The sequence below is a fragment of the Dipteris shenzhenensis genome, chromosome 1 (assembly GCF_047967505.1).
Source record: "Dipteris shenzhenensis isolate YYH24624 ecotype China chromosome 1, Dip_SZ_1.0, whole genome shotgun sequence".
Classification (NCBI taxonomy): domain Eukaryota; kingdom Viridiplantae; phylum Streptophyta; class Polypodiopsida; order Gleicheniales; family Dipteridaceae; genus Dipteris; species Dipteris shenzhenensis.
In genome coordinates this window covers 34,652,656-34,671,462 of record NC_141596.1, presented here as the reverse complement: position 1 = coordinate 34,671,462, position 18,807 = coordinate 34,652,656, and the positions used below count along the sequence as shown (strand labels likewise).

General features: G+C 41.8%; 1 protein-coding gene across 1 annotated transcript in view; it reads right to left on the bottom strand.

Moving 5' to 3' along the window:
- Positions 1-14,273: 14,273 nt before the first annotated feature.
- LOC147905740 (ARM repeat superfamily protein) overlaps positions 14,274-18,807 on the bottom strand; it is a 108,769-nt gene continuing 104,235 nt past the window's right edge. Inside the window, exon 13 of the mRNA XM_087374369.1 lies at positions 14,274-15,050. The gene's annotated coding sequence lies outside the window, so the exon portion shown is untranslated. The remainder of the gene's footprint in view (positions 15,051-18,807) is intronic.

The following is an 18,807-nucleotide window of genomic DNA, read 5'->3' as shown; positions in this document are numbered from 1 at the left end:
ATCTGATATTTCCTCCTCCTTTATAGCTCCTGGGATAGGTCCTTAGTGAATTACCTCTTCGCTTGATGATAAAGTGGAAGAGCTCTTCTTTGCCTCCACTACATGTGGCTGCTCCCTGAACACCACATCACGGCTCGCTATGATCTTCTTTACCTCTTGGCCATACAACTTATAGGCTTTCTTCTCATCACAATAGCCTAAGAAGATACATTTGGTGCTTTTTGTTTGTAGCTTGTTTCTCTCTTTGTCTGGTACATGCGCATAGCATTCACACCCAAACATTCTGAAGCAGGAGATAGATGGCTTCTTACCGATGTAAGCCTCATGTGGTGTTTTACCTTTGAGTGCCTTTATATAGCTGCGATTAAGGATGTAAACTACTGTAGTATTGACAGCCTCAGCCCAAAAGTGGTTTGGCAATCCAACACCTTTCAACATACACCTCCCCATCTCCATGGTGGTTTGCATTTGGCATTCAACAACTGAATTTTGTTGAGGCGTATGTGGTGTCATCATTTGTCGCTTGATCCCTTTGCTCTTGCAAAAATCTCCAAACTCTGTAGAAACAAACTCACCACCACCATCCGATCTGATTTTCTTCACTTTTCTCCCAGTTTCATTTTCAACAAGCTATAGCCATTCTTTGAATTTACCAAAAGCTTGAGGCTTTTCGCGAAGAAAGTACACCCACATCTTCCTACTATAGTCATCGACAATCAATAAAAATTAGGAAGATCCCCTCAAGGCCTGTGTAGGCATCTTACCACATAAGTCAACATGCACCAACTCTAGAGGAGCGTTTGCTCTATTCTTGCTTTCTTGTGGGAATGCCTTTCTCTATTGCTTGCCCATCATGCAAGCCTCACATGGTTCTTTGATTTCTGTGATTGCAGGTAAGTGAGCAACCATACCTTGCTTCTGCATCTCCTTCGGCACTGCAAATCCGATGTGGCCGAATCTTTCATGCCAAAGTCTACTTGTGGCCACTCCAGTGGTGGCTGTAAGAGCACTTAGCTCATACAGGTTGTTCCTCCTTACTCCTGTGCCAATAAGATTGCCTGCGCTATCCAGAATTTTTGCTCTTGTCTTGTTGAACCTCACCTCATGGTCAAGGTCAGTTATCAAGAGGGATATCACATCCCCTCATACTCCTCCAATGCAAGTCTTTCTGGTGGTTTTTGGCTAAGGCAATGAAGACTATAGTGCATGTGATCAATAGATCACCTAGTAAGAGTTTAGATGGTGGTAATTCTAAAGAGACATGGAGTGACAAGAAGTTCTCTTACTCTTATCTGTGTATATTTGGGTGAGGCATATGCACATGTGCCAAAAGTGCTTCGAAAGAAGCTAGATCCTAATCTAGGAAATGCATTTTTTTGGGTTATGCTGAAAGTGGAGAGATAGGTTATCATCTTTGGGATCCAGAAGCAAAGAAGATCATACACAGAAGAAGATGCATAAGACACCCATGAGGGATGTGGAAATGAGGAGAATCACTTTCCAGGATGTGAATCCACCTGCATATGTTGATAGACAACGAGCTGTCCATGCACCAAATGTATAGGAAATGGTGCCATGAGAAAATGGGTTATCATCTCTCGAATCCAGAAGCAAAGAAGATCATACACAGCCATGATGTGGTCTTCAATGAGAAGAAGATTTATAAGACACCCATGAGGGATGTGGAAATGAGAAGAATCACTTTCTAGGATTTGAATCCACCTACATATGTTGATAGACAGCAAGCTGTCTATGCACCAAATGTGTAGGAAATGGTGCCACCAGGTACTTCCACATATACACAATCGAGGGAAAATGATGGATCGTCTATTAGTGGAAATGATGAGCCAAATGTGGCTGATATGCAAACGGGACAACAAGCTAAAATGCCCTTGAGAAGATCAGCTAGAGTATCTAGGAGTATGCTATGCAATAAGAGATGAGTTCACTCATGAAGAATAAGACTTGGGACTTGGTTTCTTTGCCACATGGAAAGAAAGCATTGCCATGTAAATGGGTCTATAAGATGAAGGTCACAAGTGATGATATGCCTAAGTATAAGGCCCGTTTGGTTGCAAAAGGGTTCAAGCAAGAGAAGGGTGTGTATTTTGATGTGATCTTCTCTCTAGTTGTGAAGATGACCACACTTAGATGCGTACTTGTACTTGTGGCGGCAGAGGATATGTAGCTTATGCAGATGGATGTCAAGATAGTTTTCTTGCATGGGGATATGCATAAGAAAATTTACATGGTGCAACCGGAAGGTTTTGAAGAAAAGGGCAAAGAACATTTGGTTTGCAAGTTGTAAAAGAGTTTATATGGCCTTAATCAAGCACCTAGAGTATGGTATTAAAAGTTTGATGCTTTCCTTTGGTCCCAAGGTTTTAGAAGGAGTGAAATTGATCATTGCCTCTACATTAAAAGGGATAAGGATAATAGTTTGATACTCTTGGTACTTTATGTGGATGATACGCGATTGGCTAGCAAGAACACTTATGAGCTCGATGCATTAAAGGCCAAGTTGCATGAGGCCTTTGACATGAAGGATTTGGGACCAGTAGGTCATATTCTTGGTATGCGCATCACGCATGACTGGAGTAGGAAACTCCTTTGGCTTTCATAGAAGGAGTGTGTTACAAAAGTATTGCAAGGTTTCAATATGGAAGGGGGGGAAGTACTCCATTGCCTCCATATGTGAAATTGAGTTACATAGATAGTCGCAAATTAGATGAGGAGAGGGCCATGATGGCCACGTAAACTTGGACATGAATCTCATCCAAAATCTAGATCTAACTGTTCACCCCAATGTCTCTCTCTCTCTCTCTCTCTCTCTCTCTCTCTCTCTCTCTCCATGCCATTGCCTCCATCTAGAGCTGCCGTCCTATCCATGTCATGTAAGAAGAACACCTCATCCACTCGCTCTATGTGGCTTACTCTACGACTCTCCTGAATTTTACTGGACCTCCAAAGGGGTCGTCCCTCCCAAATCCAAAGGCATCACCAAAGGGCATCTTGATCTGTGATGCTAAGAGGTTCGATGAGCAAGTACTTACCAAAATGGCCCACCACCTTGACATACATATACATACATACATGCACACACACACATACACACACATACACACACACACACACACACACACACACACACACACACACACACACACATGAGTATGCCATGATGTGAATCTAGTTTCCCATCCATCTCAGGGTCTCCCTTGGTCACTAACCGGAGGAGCTCTACTAGTTCCACTCTGAAAAAACTAGCCTGATCACTACACCACCTAAAAATAATCCTTAAGGGTATCCCTATCTTGGAAAACTAACTTGACTACCTACTATCTACCCACGTTTGAAGTGCTACCCTCCACAACTCCGGTATGGCTATATCTATCTCTCTCATCCACTGTCCTACCTCTTCGAGATGAGAGATGGCTTGTTAAGCTAGACCTCTACCTCTATAGGGAGCCTACTCCACATCCCAAAATAATTGGTTGGGCCCTTGTCCCAATTTGCCCAACCTATGTGAGTCCATTGAGATTATTGTGATCCTGAATCTATGGGTGCCAAATAAGGGGGCTGATGCTCGAATTCCTCCTCATAGCAAGGACAAGCCTGAATGAGTCCTCCTGCTAGTCTCTGCCATCCACATCAATGGGGAGCCTTCCCTATGAGAGGGACCTCAAAGAAGATCCATCAATGAGATTGCTACCACTGTCGACCTGTACAAGGGGTATTCTTGAGAAGCCCTCCTTGAAGGAGGAGCTTCTAGGGCTGTGCACCACCTGGGGTGAGATCTCACACAACTATCTTGGCTAGGGGGGCTCTGCTTTGCATCTCAAGACCAATGATGTCCAAGCCTCCTAATGTATGCGGTATGATCACTGCCTACCATGCAACTCTAGCTTCGGTATTTCTTATGCCATCTGATCCGGACCATAGGAAGTTACACACCAAGCGCATGAGCTACCCCATGCACCCCAATGAAAGCACCAGCATGAGGCAATGCACTAGGCCATTCGAGAAGGAATTGGTTGGCCCACTAGAGATCTACTCAATAGGGAGAGTTTGACTAAGCTCCACTATAGAAGCTTGCACCGAATATTCTCTAGAGCCTAGCCAATATACTGCTCTATTGAAATAGCAAGACCCACGTGGCATCCAAGGTACCTCACTGTTTGCCCCCATGAAATCCATCAAAAGTCAAAGGTAGGACCATGTCTTAGACATCCTCTGTCCCTGTGAAAGAAACCAATAGATTCGGTCTAGTTTTTTTAGAGCCTCGGAGGCCTCACAATATATAGTCAAGGCTTCCCTCGCCACCTCAAGTCATGCTATTGATCGCTCCACATGTAGGGTCGTGTCATCTACAAACTCTAAATCTAGTAGCTCCTCCACTTTCCTAATCAAAAGCCTCATCCTAGTCAGGCCTATAGCCTATGAGTGCAATAAATAAGCCAGTGCCGCAACGATGAAAAGAAAAAGATGAGGGCAAGGGGGAAACCCTGTCGTATCAAGCGGGAGAGAGAAAATGCCTCGCTCGTCTGATTGCCAATAAGCACCAGGCTATAACTCCCTACATAAAGAGATGAGACCCCCTATGATCCATTTGTATGAGAAGCGCATGGTTCTGTCTAAGAAGGACCACTTCACCTTGTTGTAAGCCTTCTCAAAATCTAAGAGAAGGATGGTAATAGGTTGTGATTCCTATCAAGCCCAATATATTGCCTCCCAAAAGGTGAAGATGTTGTCCAAGATGTTGCGCTCTTGAACAAAACTGGTCTAAGTGTCACAAATGATGTCAAAAGGGTGGGGTCTCAACTGTAAGCTGAAGACCTTAGCTAAGCTCTTGTATTAGTATCCAAAAGGGTGATTGGTCTCCACTAGCAAATGTCTTGACTTGTCCCTTGCCATTGGGATCAAGCAAATCCAGCCTAGAATCAAAGACTAAGGAAGTGAGCCTGAGTCAAGATCTCCAGAAAAATCAATGGTAATTGTGTGAGGATAGGCTCCCAAAAGCACTGGAAACAAGCCTCAAGTTGTCCTCCCTAGGGCGCTTTTGAGGTGGGAGGGTCTTGAGTGCCTCTCAAAGCTCCTCATTAGTGAATGGTGCCTCTAGCTCAAGTTCGGCAAGACTAATGTCGGGACCTTATCCCACACTGCCTCTTCACCTATAAGAATCAAGGGAGGCTCCTCCTTGGTGTGGAACAACTATCGATAGAAGTTTGCGGTCATTTGAAAAATATCCTGAGGAACTATGTGCAACTGACCCTGTGCATCTTGCAACCGCTGGAGCTACATCCTAGCTGAATGTGGCCCAATGGTTTGGAAGAACTATCTAGTCATCTTGTCTCCCCTGCTAAACCCGAGGAGTGGTAGGAGAACTCATCTTGCTAAACCTCCATGGCCTAAAGGTCTGTCCTTGCAATATCATAACCACCATCATTGAGCCACTAGGAGCCTTAATGCTAGGTCTTGTCTTAATGGTGTCTCTCACTCATGAAGAGCATGTCTCCATCTAAGGGCATAGGATGGTAGCTCCTCACTACACCTCTGTATCGCATCTGCCATCCATTTGTCGATCCGTGGGCCCACCCTCTAGCTGATATTAAATCTTAGCTATTGCACCTCCTTCTCCTGAAGTAGGTCATTTGGGAAGGCTACTAGGAGAGTGGCTGACATCATAGTACCTGCTAGAATGCTCATGGAGCCCCTCCACAACCCCCAATCCCTAACATAAAACCTATCAAGGTGCTCAAACAATTTGTCATGCCTCCACTATCCAAAGAAAAGAGAAGGCTGCCAGGGAGCCTGCTGAACTTTGCACTCTAGGTGACCCCTTATACAAGGGGGCACCTCTAGATTTCACCTCACTATAACATTTGCATCTCCATTCAAGAGTCATGCAGGTTGATTGCAAACTCCCATTTGAGCCGACCGACTTATGTTTTACCCCCACTTTTTTTCGCTCTTCTTTGTGTGGCTCGAGAAGCCTTAATAAAGGCTCTAGCTGTACCTTTTAACTGAAACTCTCATGAACATTATGCGGGGCGGGTGTTGCATCTACTTAAGGTCGTGGAGCTTCATATGTTGTACCTTGACTGGAACTCTTATGAACATTACGTGGGGAGGGTGTTGCATCTGCTTGTGGCTATGGAGCTTCATTTTGACTTGAATTAGCATTAACAACTCCAACCATAGTCTCATCAATCACATTGTGCATAGCATCAACGAGTGAGGCCTTGGTGTTATTTGTAACACCTTGCCCCCTACTTGAATCTCATTCTCTCATTGTGATTCTAGTACCTATGCGTCTATTTCTCGCCTCCATACTCAAAGGGTGTAGCTTTTCAAGCCAAAGTCCAAAAACATAGGCACGTATCAACACAATCTCTCCAAATACAATTGGTAAGTGGCACTATGATTCAAATCCCAAAAATTGGGCAAAAATAATCTCTTGGTAATTTTAATACCTCACATAATCCCTTCAGATTCATTGGCTTGCAGTTGCGGTTGACCCTTACCCCAATACACTAGATATCAGAGCAATGACCACTTTAGAAACCACAATGAGTACTCTCTCTCACACAATTCAATTGTGGTTCACCTTACACCACCATGCTAATAAGTGCAAGAGTTATGGACAACAATCTTGTCAAATAAAGAGTGCTCACGGCTCTTGAAAGCTTTGTGTATGCAAAATGGGCAAGAAATCCAATCAACAATATTGCTATTGCTTGTCCCGATACCATCGGCATTACTAACTATACCAACAGCGATATTTATGTATGTACCACTACCAATATTGAAATCATGCAAGCTTGTACCAACGGCATCATGAATACTATTGCCAAGATAGTGCCTATTACCGCCAGTATGTTTATCCGGTTGATTAGTTAAATTTTTAGGTTACCAAGGTGATCACATCATTTTCATGCATTTTTTAAACAAACCATGATGTTCATGAATAACAAGTTAACACAAACATGAAATTGTAAACACTAGTTCGATAGCTCAATAGGACATAGAAGTGTCCTTTTTCGGGTTCCAAAAATTTTTTTAGTGCTTTGAACCTCTATCCAATGTAAGTACCCTTCAAGGCATACAAGGCTATGATTAAGCCTCCATAGACAACAGGCTATGACAAAGCTGCCATTTTCTTTGCAACAATTGCATGGTTGTTGTTTGGACTCATACAAACTGTTGGCTGAATAAATTTCAAGCATATAGCTCTAAATAAAGACCTACTTCTAGTGGTATCAAATTTTTTGAACATAAAGTTGGGTGTAACATTCAATACTAAAATATATCTTATGGTCTTTAAAATTGTATAAATATGTCTCTATCATTAGCATTGGCTCCAACGTACTCAAAGTTATATACATATGAAACCTATGTTTATACACAGTTTAAACCTTGAAAATAACATCAATTCAAGAGTATTTTTTTGACCATTCAAAAGTGCGTAGTCCAATATACTGGAACTTATGCACCATTGCAACTGTCTATATCTCATCTTATGTCCTTATATTATTAGAAAAGTGTGGGAATAAGTCTTGAACAACCCATATTATCATACCGTGCATGACCTAAAATTTTTGTTAACGTATATATTACCTTAAGCTGCTCTCTAGGCACAATTACAATAATTCTTCATTTGGATAGACCCAAAAAAAGATGATAAAACTTTCATATTCAACCAATTTAGGGACTTAAAAAATATAACATTATCTTTGATTTACAAAGAATCTTCCATCCATATATGGAAACCTCAAAATATAAATACCTTTTTTTTTTAAAAATCATTCTACAAGTCATTTTTACCCAGTTTCACTACAAAAATAAGAGAAAATAGCAATCAAATCCTAGATATATCCCAAAATTTCAAACAATATTATTTTTACCATATAGCAATGACTATATTGTTATAGATCCAAAAAATTATGCATTATGACCTTGTAAGACCCACATTTCACAAAACCTAAAGTTGTTTTTGGATGTTGTTTTGACCACCAAGATTTTAGGGTGGAGGAATTTTATAAAATTTAATCCTAGGACACATAATTATACCCTACAGTATATAAATACAACTTGGATCGTAAGAAAGGACGTGATCAAGGTAGGATATAAAAATTGATGCATGTAGCTCGTGAGAATTCCTCAAACCTAGCCACTTAGTAGGACATTTTAATGTCTTTGGACACTTTTTATATCCAGTTACCAACTTGATAAATTACTTTGCTTGAGATATCGATATTTATTCTAGCTCTAGTGGCAAGAAATGTTTTTGGAACTCGAGTTTGAAAATTTCACATGTGCTCACTTGCTGTGATCATAACTCAGATGTTAGGTAATAGGCTTATGCACCTCCGTGGAGTCCGTGGAGGTTGATGAACTATAGAATCACAATCGAAAATGTTTTGGTATCAATATATATAAACGACTTTCTGTTCAAAACTTCTTTTTTTTTAAATCCCATGTGACTGGATCTAATCCATCCTTTTGGTATTTTATTGACTTTCTGTCTCCATTTTGAACAAGCATACATGTGGCTCTTCATCATATCATTGTGGATTAACAAATGGTAAATGTTTGTCCCATGTGTCATCTTTTTATGGCCTATAATTGCTATATTAGGCCACTTCTATTTAGACTTTTCCGAAATATGACCCCCTAGCGAACTTTTATTCGAAAATCCAATTGATTAGTCCACAAAGCTCTGCAACAATTAAACTATTATACCTTCTCAAAAACAAATTAATCTCCTTGGACTAAGTTCCCAAAATCATCGCCGTGCCGCTTTTAGGAGCTTCAGAGCCTTCGTTAGTCCCTACCTTCTCCCCCTCCTACCGCGTTGCCTGTCCCTCCCTGCTCCTTAGAGATTGAGCACTGGAGACTCGTATTTTCCCTCTCTGCTCTCGCAGCTTCTAAATTCACATTTCTAGCTACTACATGTCCGCAACAATGGGGTGCATGGCGATCATCAAGATTCAGGAATAAGGGGAGCGGATGGATTTGAGACCTATGATTCAAGCGAGCCACCTTTAGTCTTCAAGGGAGGGGATGGATTCAGTGTCGTCTCCTCCACTCCCCCAGTCCTCTCACCATCCTTCGCGGAGCATTGGTTTACAAAGGTTACTTCTACAGCCATCAGCATGGTCGAGGCTACAGCCGCTGCCTCCCCCTACGCTCATCCGCCTCCTGCTTCTCACGATCGCTCATACGTGAATGGCATGGAGATAGAAGGCATGGCGAGGAGATGGGTGGGAAGACTGAGAGCGAGACAGAGACGAAGAGACAACAGGCGATGAGGGGGCTGGGGGGAGGCAGTTCACTTTCGCTTGTTAACCTTTTCTTCGTTTAAGTTAAATCTATATATTAAGCTAATTGCTTAGCATTGCACCTAGCTAAAGATTGATTAAATTATTCCAAATTTTTCAAGTTGTACATTGCAAACTTTTTTCGTTATGGCATATTTCTACGCAAAAAAAAGAGGAAAATGTTGGCTTTGATGTCTTGTGATTGGAGCTCTACATTCAAAGTTAGAGATTTTTATACAAATTGGAGCCATTAGGTACCTCCTTATCCCACATTTGAACACTAGGATCAAGTTTCAATATTTCCTACGCATTACCCTCTCTTGAGGGTCTATTTGTAAATGCATAAATGACTGTGTAATTCTTCATGTTCCTCATTGGCTTGCAACTACGAAGCCAACATCTATTCTAAGGCACCCTCTAGTCCTCATGTTCAAAGATTGTGATTGAGTGCTATAGGATGTGATACTTGTTGTATCGGTTGAACTCTCGATTTATGGGGTCCACATGGGTGGATCATCGTCAATTTGCATGAATGACTCAATGTAATTCTTAATGTTCCTCATTGGCTTGCAACTACAGAGCCAACATCTGTTCTAAAGAATCCTCTAATCCTCATGTTCAAAGATAATGATTTGAGTGCCATACGATGTGATACTTGCTACATCAATCGAACTCTCAATGCTATGGGGTCCACATTGGTGGAGCATTGTTATCCTCCATTTTGACTTTTCGCATTTATAGTCTTTGTGCTTTTTTTTTTTTCAACTCCTCAAATAAAAACAATCATGCTTTTTCTTAAACTAGGAAAATCACTACAAGTGAATAAATTACTACTCTCAATACCAAGGCGCGGAAGCTCAATTAAAACTAAATACAAAAAATTGCTCAATCCCTTATATGCTACCTCCACATTCCTTAATGTTGGTTTGTCGCAGCAAACCCTTAAAGACTACTCTCTTGCTTCGATTTCACTTCTGCCGAATTGTTACACCCTAACGAAGACTTGTTTTCTTTCTAATGTGCACCTCAAAATTCTCATGTCACTCACATACTGCCTCTTCTTAATAAATTTCAATTAATTAGTTCATTAGGGGACTTATTAAATTTTTGTATGTGCAACTCGAAATTCTCATCCCACATAATTAAATTTTTGCTTTCTTTTAAATGTGCACCTCAAAATTCTCATCTCACTCCTATTCACTCTCTTAATAAATTTCAATTAATTAGTTCATTAGGGGACTTATTAAATTTTTGCATGTGCAGTTTGAAATTCTCATCACATACTTAAATTTTTGCTTTCTTTCTAATGTGCACCTCAAAATTCTCATCTCATTCACATACAATATTCATCTCACTTCTATTCACTCCTCCGGATGAGATTTCCTTTTCGTAGGAGACAAGTTAAAGGCAAGGATGTTGCATTGTGTTGATCAAAGCCTTTCCATAGGAGTGATGTTAATAGAGATTATAATTATATGAAGCAAGATGATTCTTTTGGCTTGGCCTGGAAGCTTGTGCTTAGAGATTAGCATGATGCGAAGTGAGGAAGAGATGAAGGGAGAGAGATTAACGTGATGCAGAGTGAGAGAGATGAAGGGAGAGAGATTAGGGTGGCCCAGAGTGAGAAAGAGATGAAGGGAGAGAGATTAGCATGACGCATAGTGAGAGAGGAAGGGAGAGAGATTAGTGTGATGCAGAGTGAGAGAAAGGGAGAGAAATGCAAACCGAGCAAAAGGAAGGGGGTGAGTACCTGAGATGAGGGGGTGATGCATATATAAAGGGAGAGAGGGAAAGGCGAGAAGCTTCAAGAGGGAGCTCGATAATTAATCTTTTTTTCCTTAGGTTAGTCATGTCACACCCACAACCCTCTCCCCCTCCACTAATACTAAGCCAAGAATAAACCTCATCGTGGGCGTCTATTCGTCTATTAGCTCTTCTTAATAAAATTCAATTAATTAAGTTATAAGGCCCCTTAAGTAATCACAAGGCGCTCTAATTACTCTTTTTTTTTTTAAGTGTAGAAATTGAAAGTGCCAACGAGGTGACCAACCCTTAGACTTGAACTCAAGACTGGCACATCCTCACCCACATGTTTTGACCCTAATTACTCAATTAACCTCGCCCTCTGCCCGCCCTTTCCACCTCATCCCAATGCCCCCCTCATGCCCTCTAAGCCTCCCTCTTGCCTTTTCCCTTCTGCTCACAAGTGACGACTTAGCCATTTCTGGATGCGGAGTTGCTGATTGCATACCACCAAAAGAATGTTCTATTAAAGCTTCTATGCCCAAACTACCTCCTTGTACTACTCAGTGCTCACCCACCAAACCCAACCGTAGACAAGGTCAACCTCCCACTCTGCCAATTGCGAAATGTGTCTGCTGACTCCAAAGATTGTTTACATGCCTCAGAGGCGAATGTCCTCTCTAAGCATAACTAAATTACTAAAATCTGCCAAATCCTTAACGTAACATAGTATGACTTAGCTCTGCAAGGTGTTGTTAACATCATGCTAATGAAAAAAGCAAAAAACAAAACTCCCCAATCCACATTTTTCCATGTACTTTTAGAACTTGTGCCAACATAGTAGCACTTTAAGATTAAGTGTGATGTACATGCACATGAGGACATGATTAATGACTTAACACTAACAAGATCCATGAGGTATTAGATCTATATCCCCTTTGGGACGCTATATGAAACCTTATGAATCTTTTGAAGTTGGGCGAACATTAGCAGCAATCTAGCATCCAAGTCTCCACTCAAGTAGGGGTGCAAAAGTCTGAATTAGCCCTTGAAATGACATCAAGATAGCCACATTGTTTTAAAACCATAGATGTCAAAAATGGAATAAATATTACATTGAAAATTTGTGTTACCCCTCTAAATGCCATACTCATATTATCAATATCCTAGACAAATCTAGATTAATCCCCTAAGAAAATAAGACATGCACCTATTAAGCTAGCATGAATACATTTGTTATGCACTTGGAAGTATAACCTTGCAACTCAAGGGAAATCCCACCCTAGTCATTTGATTCTGGTTGCAATACAACCAATCTATTTTATTGGCATGCAAGAGAGATCCCTAGCATCATAATGATACTGTACGTAGCCCCCCATCTAATTATGTAGCAAAAATATAAGGTGAACAAATGCATAAAAGAAAAAAATTTAAAATGCTGGGAATATGAAATAGAGAGTAATTTTATTGGTTGCAAGAAACTCTGTGATTCACCGCAGCTCAAGACACAAAGAGAACATCAATATCGAATGCCCAAGACTACCGTCAGAGACCAACAAGGGGATGGACAAGGCCAACACTGTGAAAAAGAATCTCTAGACTGATAGGGTCATACTTCAGGTAGCCTTAAAAATTATAGTTGGCTTTGAGGTCTATCATGGCTATTACCAGGTGCAAACTCTCGCCAATACTGCAGAATGCGCTTTGGCATTCCACACGGTATATTCAAGTGCAAAGAAAAACCATCAACCCAGATATCTGACAGAGCTACTACTCTGAATCCAAGTCAAACCAAAGTCATCCCCAATCTAGGGTGTCCTCATTACTAACCCAGAAGCCATTGGATTTATTCCAATTGATAAGTGCCCCACTGCATAACCAAAAAAAATCCAAGACTCTCCTTAAAGATGTCAGCATCCAAAAATACAGCAGTGTCATCAGTACGCTAACTATCCATGATCTTCTCATTCTGCCCGATAATGTCAGCCTGAGATTTCAAAAAACAGCAGTGTCAAAGACATTAGTTTCTTCAATAAAGAAAATGCCATACAGACTGTTGTTTTTCACCTTGCAGGTATTGTGGAAGTTATTTCTGAGAACGAGCTAGTCCCCTCGAAATTGCACAGCACTGTATGGTCTTTCCTGGATAATATGGAGGAATGCCGTAAGGAAAATAATATTGTATTTTTCACTCCCCTCTGTGAGCGCATTTAATTGGTAAGATCCATAGAAAAGGCTGCATAAGGCCTCAGTTATATTTATTTATTTTTCATGAAAAAGACTTCTGAAAAAAACCTGCTTGAGCAAGCTCGTTGCAGAAATACATCATGCTGGGCATGAGAAAAATGTTGTAGACAGATCCACAATATGATGAGTTGAGCTCTTTAATCTATTAAAGTCTAATGGCTTCTCTGCAAAGAATGGCCCAAGACCAAAAAGTCATAAATAACATTTATCCTTTACAAATAGAATCTGGAAATCCAATGTCTCCAAATCCTTGAAAGTTTTAGACATGCTGCGATAGTACTCACAATCTTTCAATTGGAAAACTAGGGAGTTTCAATCCAAGAAAAAACAATTTACAGAAACTTCACTCATGGCAGCTAACCAGAAGCCTAGAACTTTGCAATTTGCTATTTATTGTTTCTAATGGGATGCTGAAAGTAGATTGTCGTCCTTGATGTCAAGGAGCTTATTTTGCATGAACCAACACGCTACAAATATAATTGACTTTACAAGAGCTGATCAGTTTGAAAGCCTCTCCTGACTGTCGAACCAGTAGTCCTACTTTTTGCCTGAAATGAACTCGATGAAGCATCAAGGCTGAGAAAGGCTGTGCCAGCAATGGCTGCGATAGATTCACAATTGTCTTTTAGCACCCTTACGCACAGAGCAATACAGCATTGCAAGAAATGCAGAAGGTAATGTTGGTATGCCTGCTCAAATAATAGAAACCATACAAAATGTTACAAAAATGAGGGCACTAGGTAGCATAGCTCCCTTGCATTCAAGACTCTCCCTAACTGCTTGCCACATAAAAACGCCAGGCATAAAATGACATTAGCCCAAATAAAATAGTCACCTTACAGGAAATTTAAGAAATGACAAATTTGACATTACAAGTCATTTCTTAAATTTCCTGTAAGGTGACTATTTTATTTGGGCTAATGTCATTTTATGCCTGGCGTTTTAACTTCTTAAATTTGTGTGTCGTATCTTGACTTGTAAAAATAACTCGCCATTGGAACCTTCCTTGATGGATGTAAGGGCATTATTAAACCTGATAATATCCTCAGCCAAGAATTTGATGCACAGGCTCTTGTAATCTAGTTCAAACCAAGACCCACATGGACTGACTCAACCATAGCTTTGATCATTTTGTGCCACTGTCAGGATCATATAGATTTGATTCCAAATTGCATTCAATAATAGTCCTTTCAATCTCAGTCAAAGCAACCTCATGTGCTCTTTTGTTTGCTAGAGAGCACTCTATCTCTAACGCAACATGCTTTATGTAGCACCAGCTACAAGCTTGACCTGGATTTGGAGAAGAGGCACTCAGGGCATAAGTATCAACTCTCACCCTCTTGGTGACAAGCCCAGCTCCATCCATGGCCGTATCCTCAATCACAACCTCGAAAGGCTAAAGTAGCTCATCCGGCCGGCTGCTCCACTACAGGATTGTAAGCCTTCATTGAAAAGCAATACAGATTTGCCCTTCTTGTACTTGATCTACAATACCTTGTGGAACATGGAGCCCAGGTTTAATCCCTTTCCAATAATCTTAAATGTATGTTGAATCAAACATGAAGAGGTGCAATTGAAGCCTTCAAGGCAATATTTGCACTTCTATTCCTCGTTACCCGATCCCCTTGTACTTGGATTTGCCAAGATTGTGTGGAATGCCCAATAAGGTTTGGGTTTTTCTTGGCATGTTGAAAGAGGACGGCTGAAATAAAGCTCAAGATCAAAGAATTCATAAGAGACCTGAAGAAAAAATAGCCTGTAAATTAGAAGGATGGAGAAAGGATCAATGTAGCATGAGAATCTTGTTCAAGGAGAAGCTGAAACCTTCAGTGCTCTCTTAAAGGGGAAGGAGAAAGATTGCATTGCTTAAATTGTGGAATATTGCTTTACTTCAGAGATTTAAATGAACAAAAACTGAAAAGTACAATCTTGCTTGAGAAAAGATGAACGCATGATTAAAAGGCCAAGACGAAACCGCCCACACTCCCCCCCCCCCCACCCCCCCAACCCCTTGTTCCCCGGCCCCCAGCTCCCTTATCCAGCTCTTTATTATAATGAGATACAAGATCAAGGTGTTGAAGTCCCCTCATCATCATCAGTGAGGGTGTCATCAGGTTTATGGAAACCAATGAACTTGTCATGAGTGTACTCCTGTCTCATCCTGTTAAGCAAACGCAAGTTTGCATTAACAAAGACAAGATCGTTCGCCTTGTGTGCTTTGAGACGGTTCCTCTTCTTTGTATGGATGTGGGCAAAGCTGCTCCACATGCGCTCACAAGAGGAGGAGCATGCTGGGAATCTGGCCATCCAAATATGCCCTCCTTATTGCGGTAATTGGCGAGCTGGTCCTTCACTGTCCGGCAAGCCTCTGGCATTTGCACCATCTTCTGAAGAGTGAGGTTCCAACCACGGACCACCTCTGCATCACTTTGTTGTGCAGTTGCCTTGTGTTGAAACTCTGGGTCCAACACAAATGCAGCCGCATGAATGGGAGAGTACTACTGATTCCACCTAGTCACAGCCAAGTCCTCGAGCTCTTTCAACCTGTGGGGATCTTTCTCTAACACTTTGATATTTTCTATCATACGATCCATCCCCTCATATACCTTGCCAATAAAAGACATGTCTCCATCAACCTTTTTTAGCAACAAGACAATCGGCTTACACAAGTCGTACAAGTGTGATGCATCAGCCCAAAAGTCGTCGCTGCCTATGCACAAATCGTACACCAATATCCCAAGAGCCTGCTTTGAAGTGGGCCATGCATCCCACTGTGGGCTTGCCACAACCTGTTTAAGAGCAGGTCTCATTTCAATGAGTCTGCGAAGCATCATATAATTGTATGCAAACCTTGTCTCTGCATACTTCAAAAGCTCCTTCCTTGCATAGGTGCGATACAAAGAGAGAGAAAAATGATGGCGTGTAATGAACCCAACTCTCTCTCTTCCATTATCAATTACAATTTTTACCCGAGGTAATTTGCCAATGTCTTTCAACAAATTATTCAAACAATGGGCAACACAAGAACTCCATTGAATATGGGGGTATCTTTGTTCCAATAATGCACCTGCAGCCCTATTGGTATTTTCACCATCTGAAACAAACTGCACAACATTAGACGGGCCCACATACTCCACTGCATCTGCCCACATCTGCATCAAAACATTTGCTGTTTTTTCTTGTACTCCGCACTCTATGGAGTGTATGTAAAAAGAAGATCCTCTACAATATGCCAAAATATCCTCTAGTGATCGACTACGTACATCACTCCAGCCATCTGCTACCAAAGTGACCCCATACGTATGCCGTTTCTTCTTAACAGGCTGAATGGCCTCATTAACTGCCTTCACCTCATCCTCTAGAAGCTTTCCCCTCAATGCATCAAAAGTGGGAGGGGTGTATGTGGGCCCAAAGGCTGTAATTTCAGTCACCATCTCCTTGAAATAAGCAGACCGTGCCACATTGAAACTAATCCCATTCGAGTAAAAGAAACAGGCCACGGCTGCATCTACCTGTGCCTTCCTTTGTGGATGCCATGCAGTATAAAGGGTGCTTTGCCTTCGTGTAGGTGAGAGAGGTGAAGGAGACGCAGTAGGAGTAGAACTTGTAGCTCCAAGAACATGTGCACTCCCAGAAGATGAAATTGTAGTAGCAGCAGCAGAGGGAAGAGGACTCCTTTTTGCACTAGCCATATGAGCACCTGAAGTAGCTCCTCCATGGGATGCAATAGTCCTACCTTTCTTTGCGGAAGGAAATGCCTCCACCTCTCGTGCCAACCTTGCTTTCTCTTCCTCGGATATTTCATTGCATATTGTAATCCCCTCTCCCTTGATGCCAAGAAGATGGGCCTTCACCCTATCAGGAATCCCACCTCTTTTCAATCCACAAAGCCTGCACATGAACTTGCGAGGGCCTCCTTTCTTGGAGTCGTAGGCACATAGGAGATCGACTTGACTCCACCAAAAATCTGATTGGGTGAATTCTACCTCGGAATGAGACTCAGGGGTAGGGTGTCTTGAAGCCATGGAAGCTTGTTGCTTGAAAGAGGGGCTGAAACTGCAAAGAGAGCCAAGGGTTGAAAGAGAGGGCTGAAACTTGAAAGTGGGGCCTGAAAGAGGAGGAAACAGAAGGCTGAAAGAGAGGGCTGAAAGAGGGGCTGGAGGGGAGTAGATGATGATGGAAGGCTGAAGTAGGCTACAGGAGAGAAAGGAGAGGAAAGGAGTGAATGGGGCTGAAGCAGGGCTGGAAAACCTTGAGGATGGAGAGAGTATGAGACTGAAGGAGTGGAAGGAGGCCAAAATCGAAAGCAAAAAGAAAAAAAATGGGACTGGCGGCGGATTTCGCGTAATTTTGGAGACCTAGCAGCATGTGTTGTCTGAAACAGCACATTTCAAGGCTCTGAAACGCGTTTCAGTTTAGCTGAAACGTTTCAGCCATCCGTTTCAGGACCCTGAAACGCATTTCAGAAAACGGGGCTTCTCTGAAACGACGTTTCAAGCCTGGCTAGGCTCTGAAATGCATTTCAACGTAACTGTGTCCACAACTCCTCAAAGAAGAAGGCAAGAAAGCCTTAATGATCCAGCTAGTGTACAGCTACAGGGAGCACAACAAATGCCTTTTGAGTAGGCCACACATGAAGCTACAACTGAGCTCAACAGTGATACTAGTTCTAGCAGTGAGTCAGATGATGCTACTATGTTGAATGCACAGCTTGCAAGTGCAGTGACTACTTTGACTCAGCTGGCTCAAAATTTGGCTCATATTGTGTAAACAAATGCCAAGAAGAAGAAGAAATCAACAAAGCACAAGCACGGAAAGAGTGAGTACACACATGCATCAGCTTGTCATGGCAGACCGCACACTCATGCATCACTTTCCCATGAGGGACAGCCATCAAAATTGACTCAGAAAGTGACTTCCAAGAGAGAGGGATCACCCAAAAGAGCACTTGAGAAAGAGGTACAAAAAGTACAGCCAGTGCAACAGCAGCCAGCACAAGGCCTTGGTTTGGGTACTTCTACTCCTCAAAATAATAATGTGCAGTCCATAAATGTGGCTCAACCACCTCAGCCATATTTGAGGCAGCAACCTGAATATTTTGGTACAAATTCTATCTTTGATGCTATGTTGATTTCACCGCCAATTGGGCATAGAAAGCAAGCCATGTATGACAATGTGGGAATGCAGCCAAGCATGCAAGCCACAGCATATGCTCCCATGCCTAATGTTCAGCCAAGCATGGCTCTCCCTAGTGAAGGGAATGCTGCAAATATACAGCCATCTTTGGGACAGCCAATATCAAATGTATATAAAGAATTTAAGGATGGTGGTTCTCATGTCAAGTTTGATACATATAATGGAGTACAGGACAGGTACAAAGCCCTCACATTCCTGCAACAGTTTGATGCTGCATTTCTTGGGAGTTTGTTTACAGAAGCATCCAAGATGAGGAAGGTCGCCACATTTTTGAAACGCAATGCACTTAAGTGGTACACCA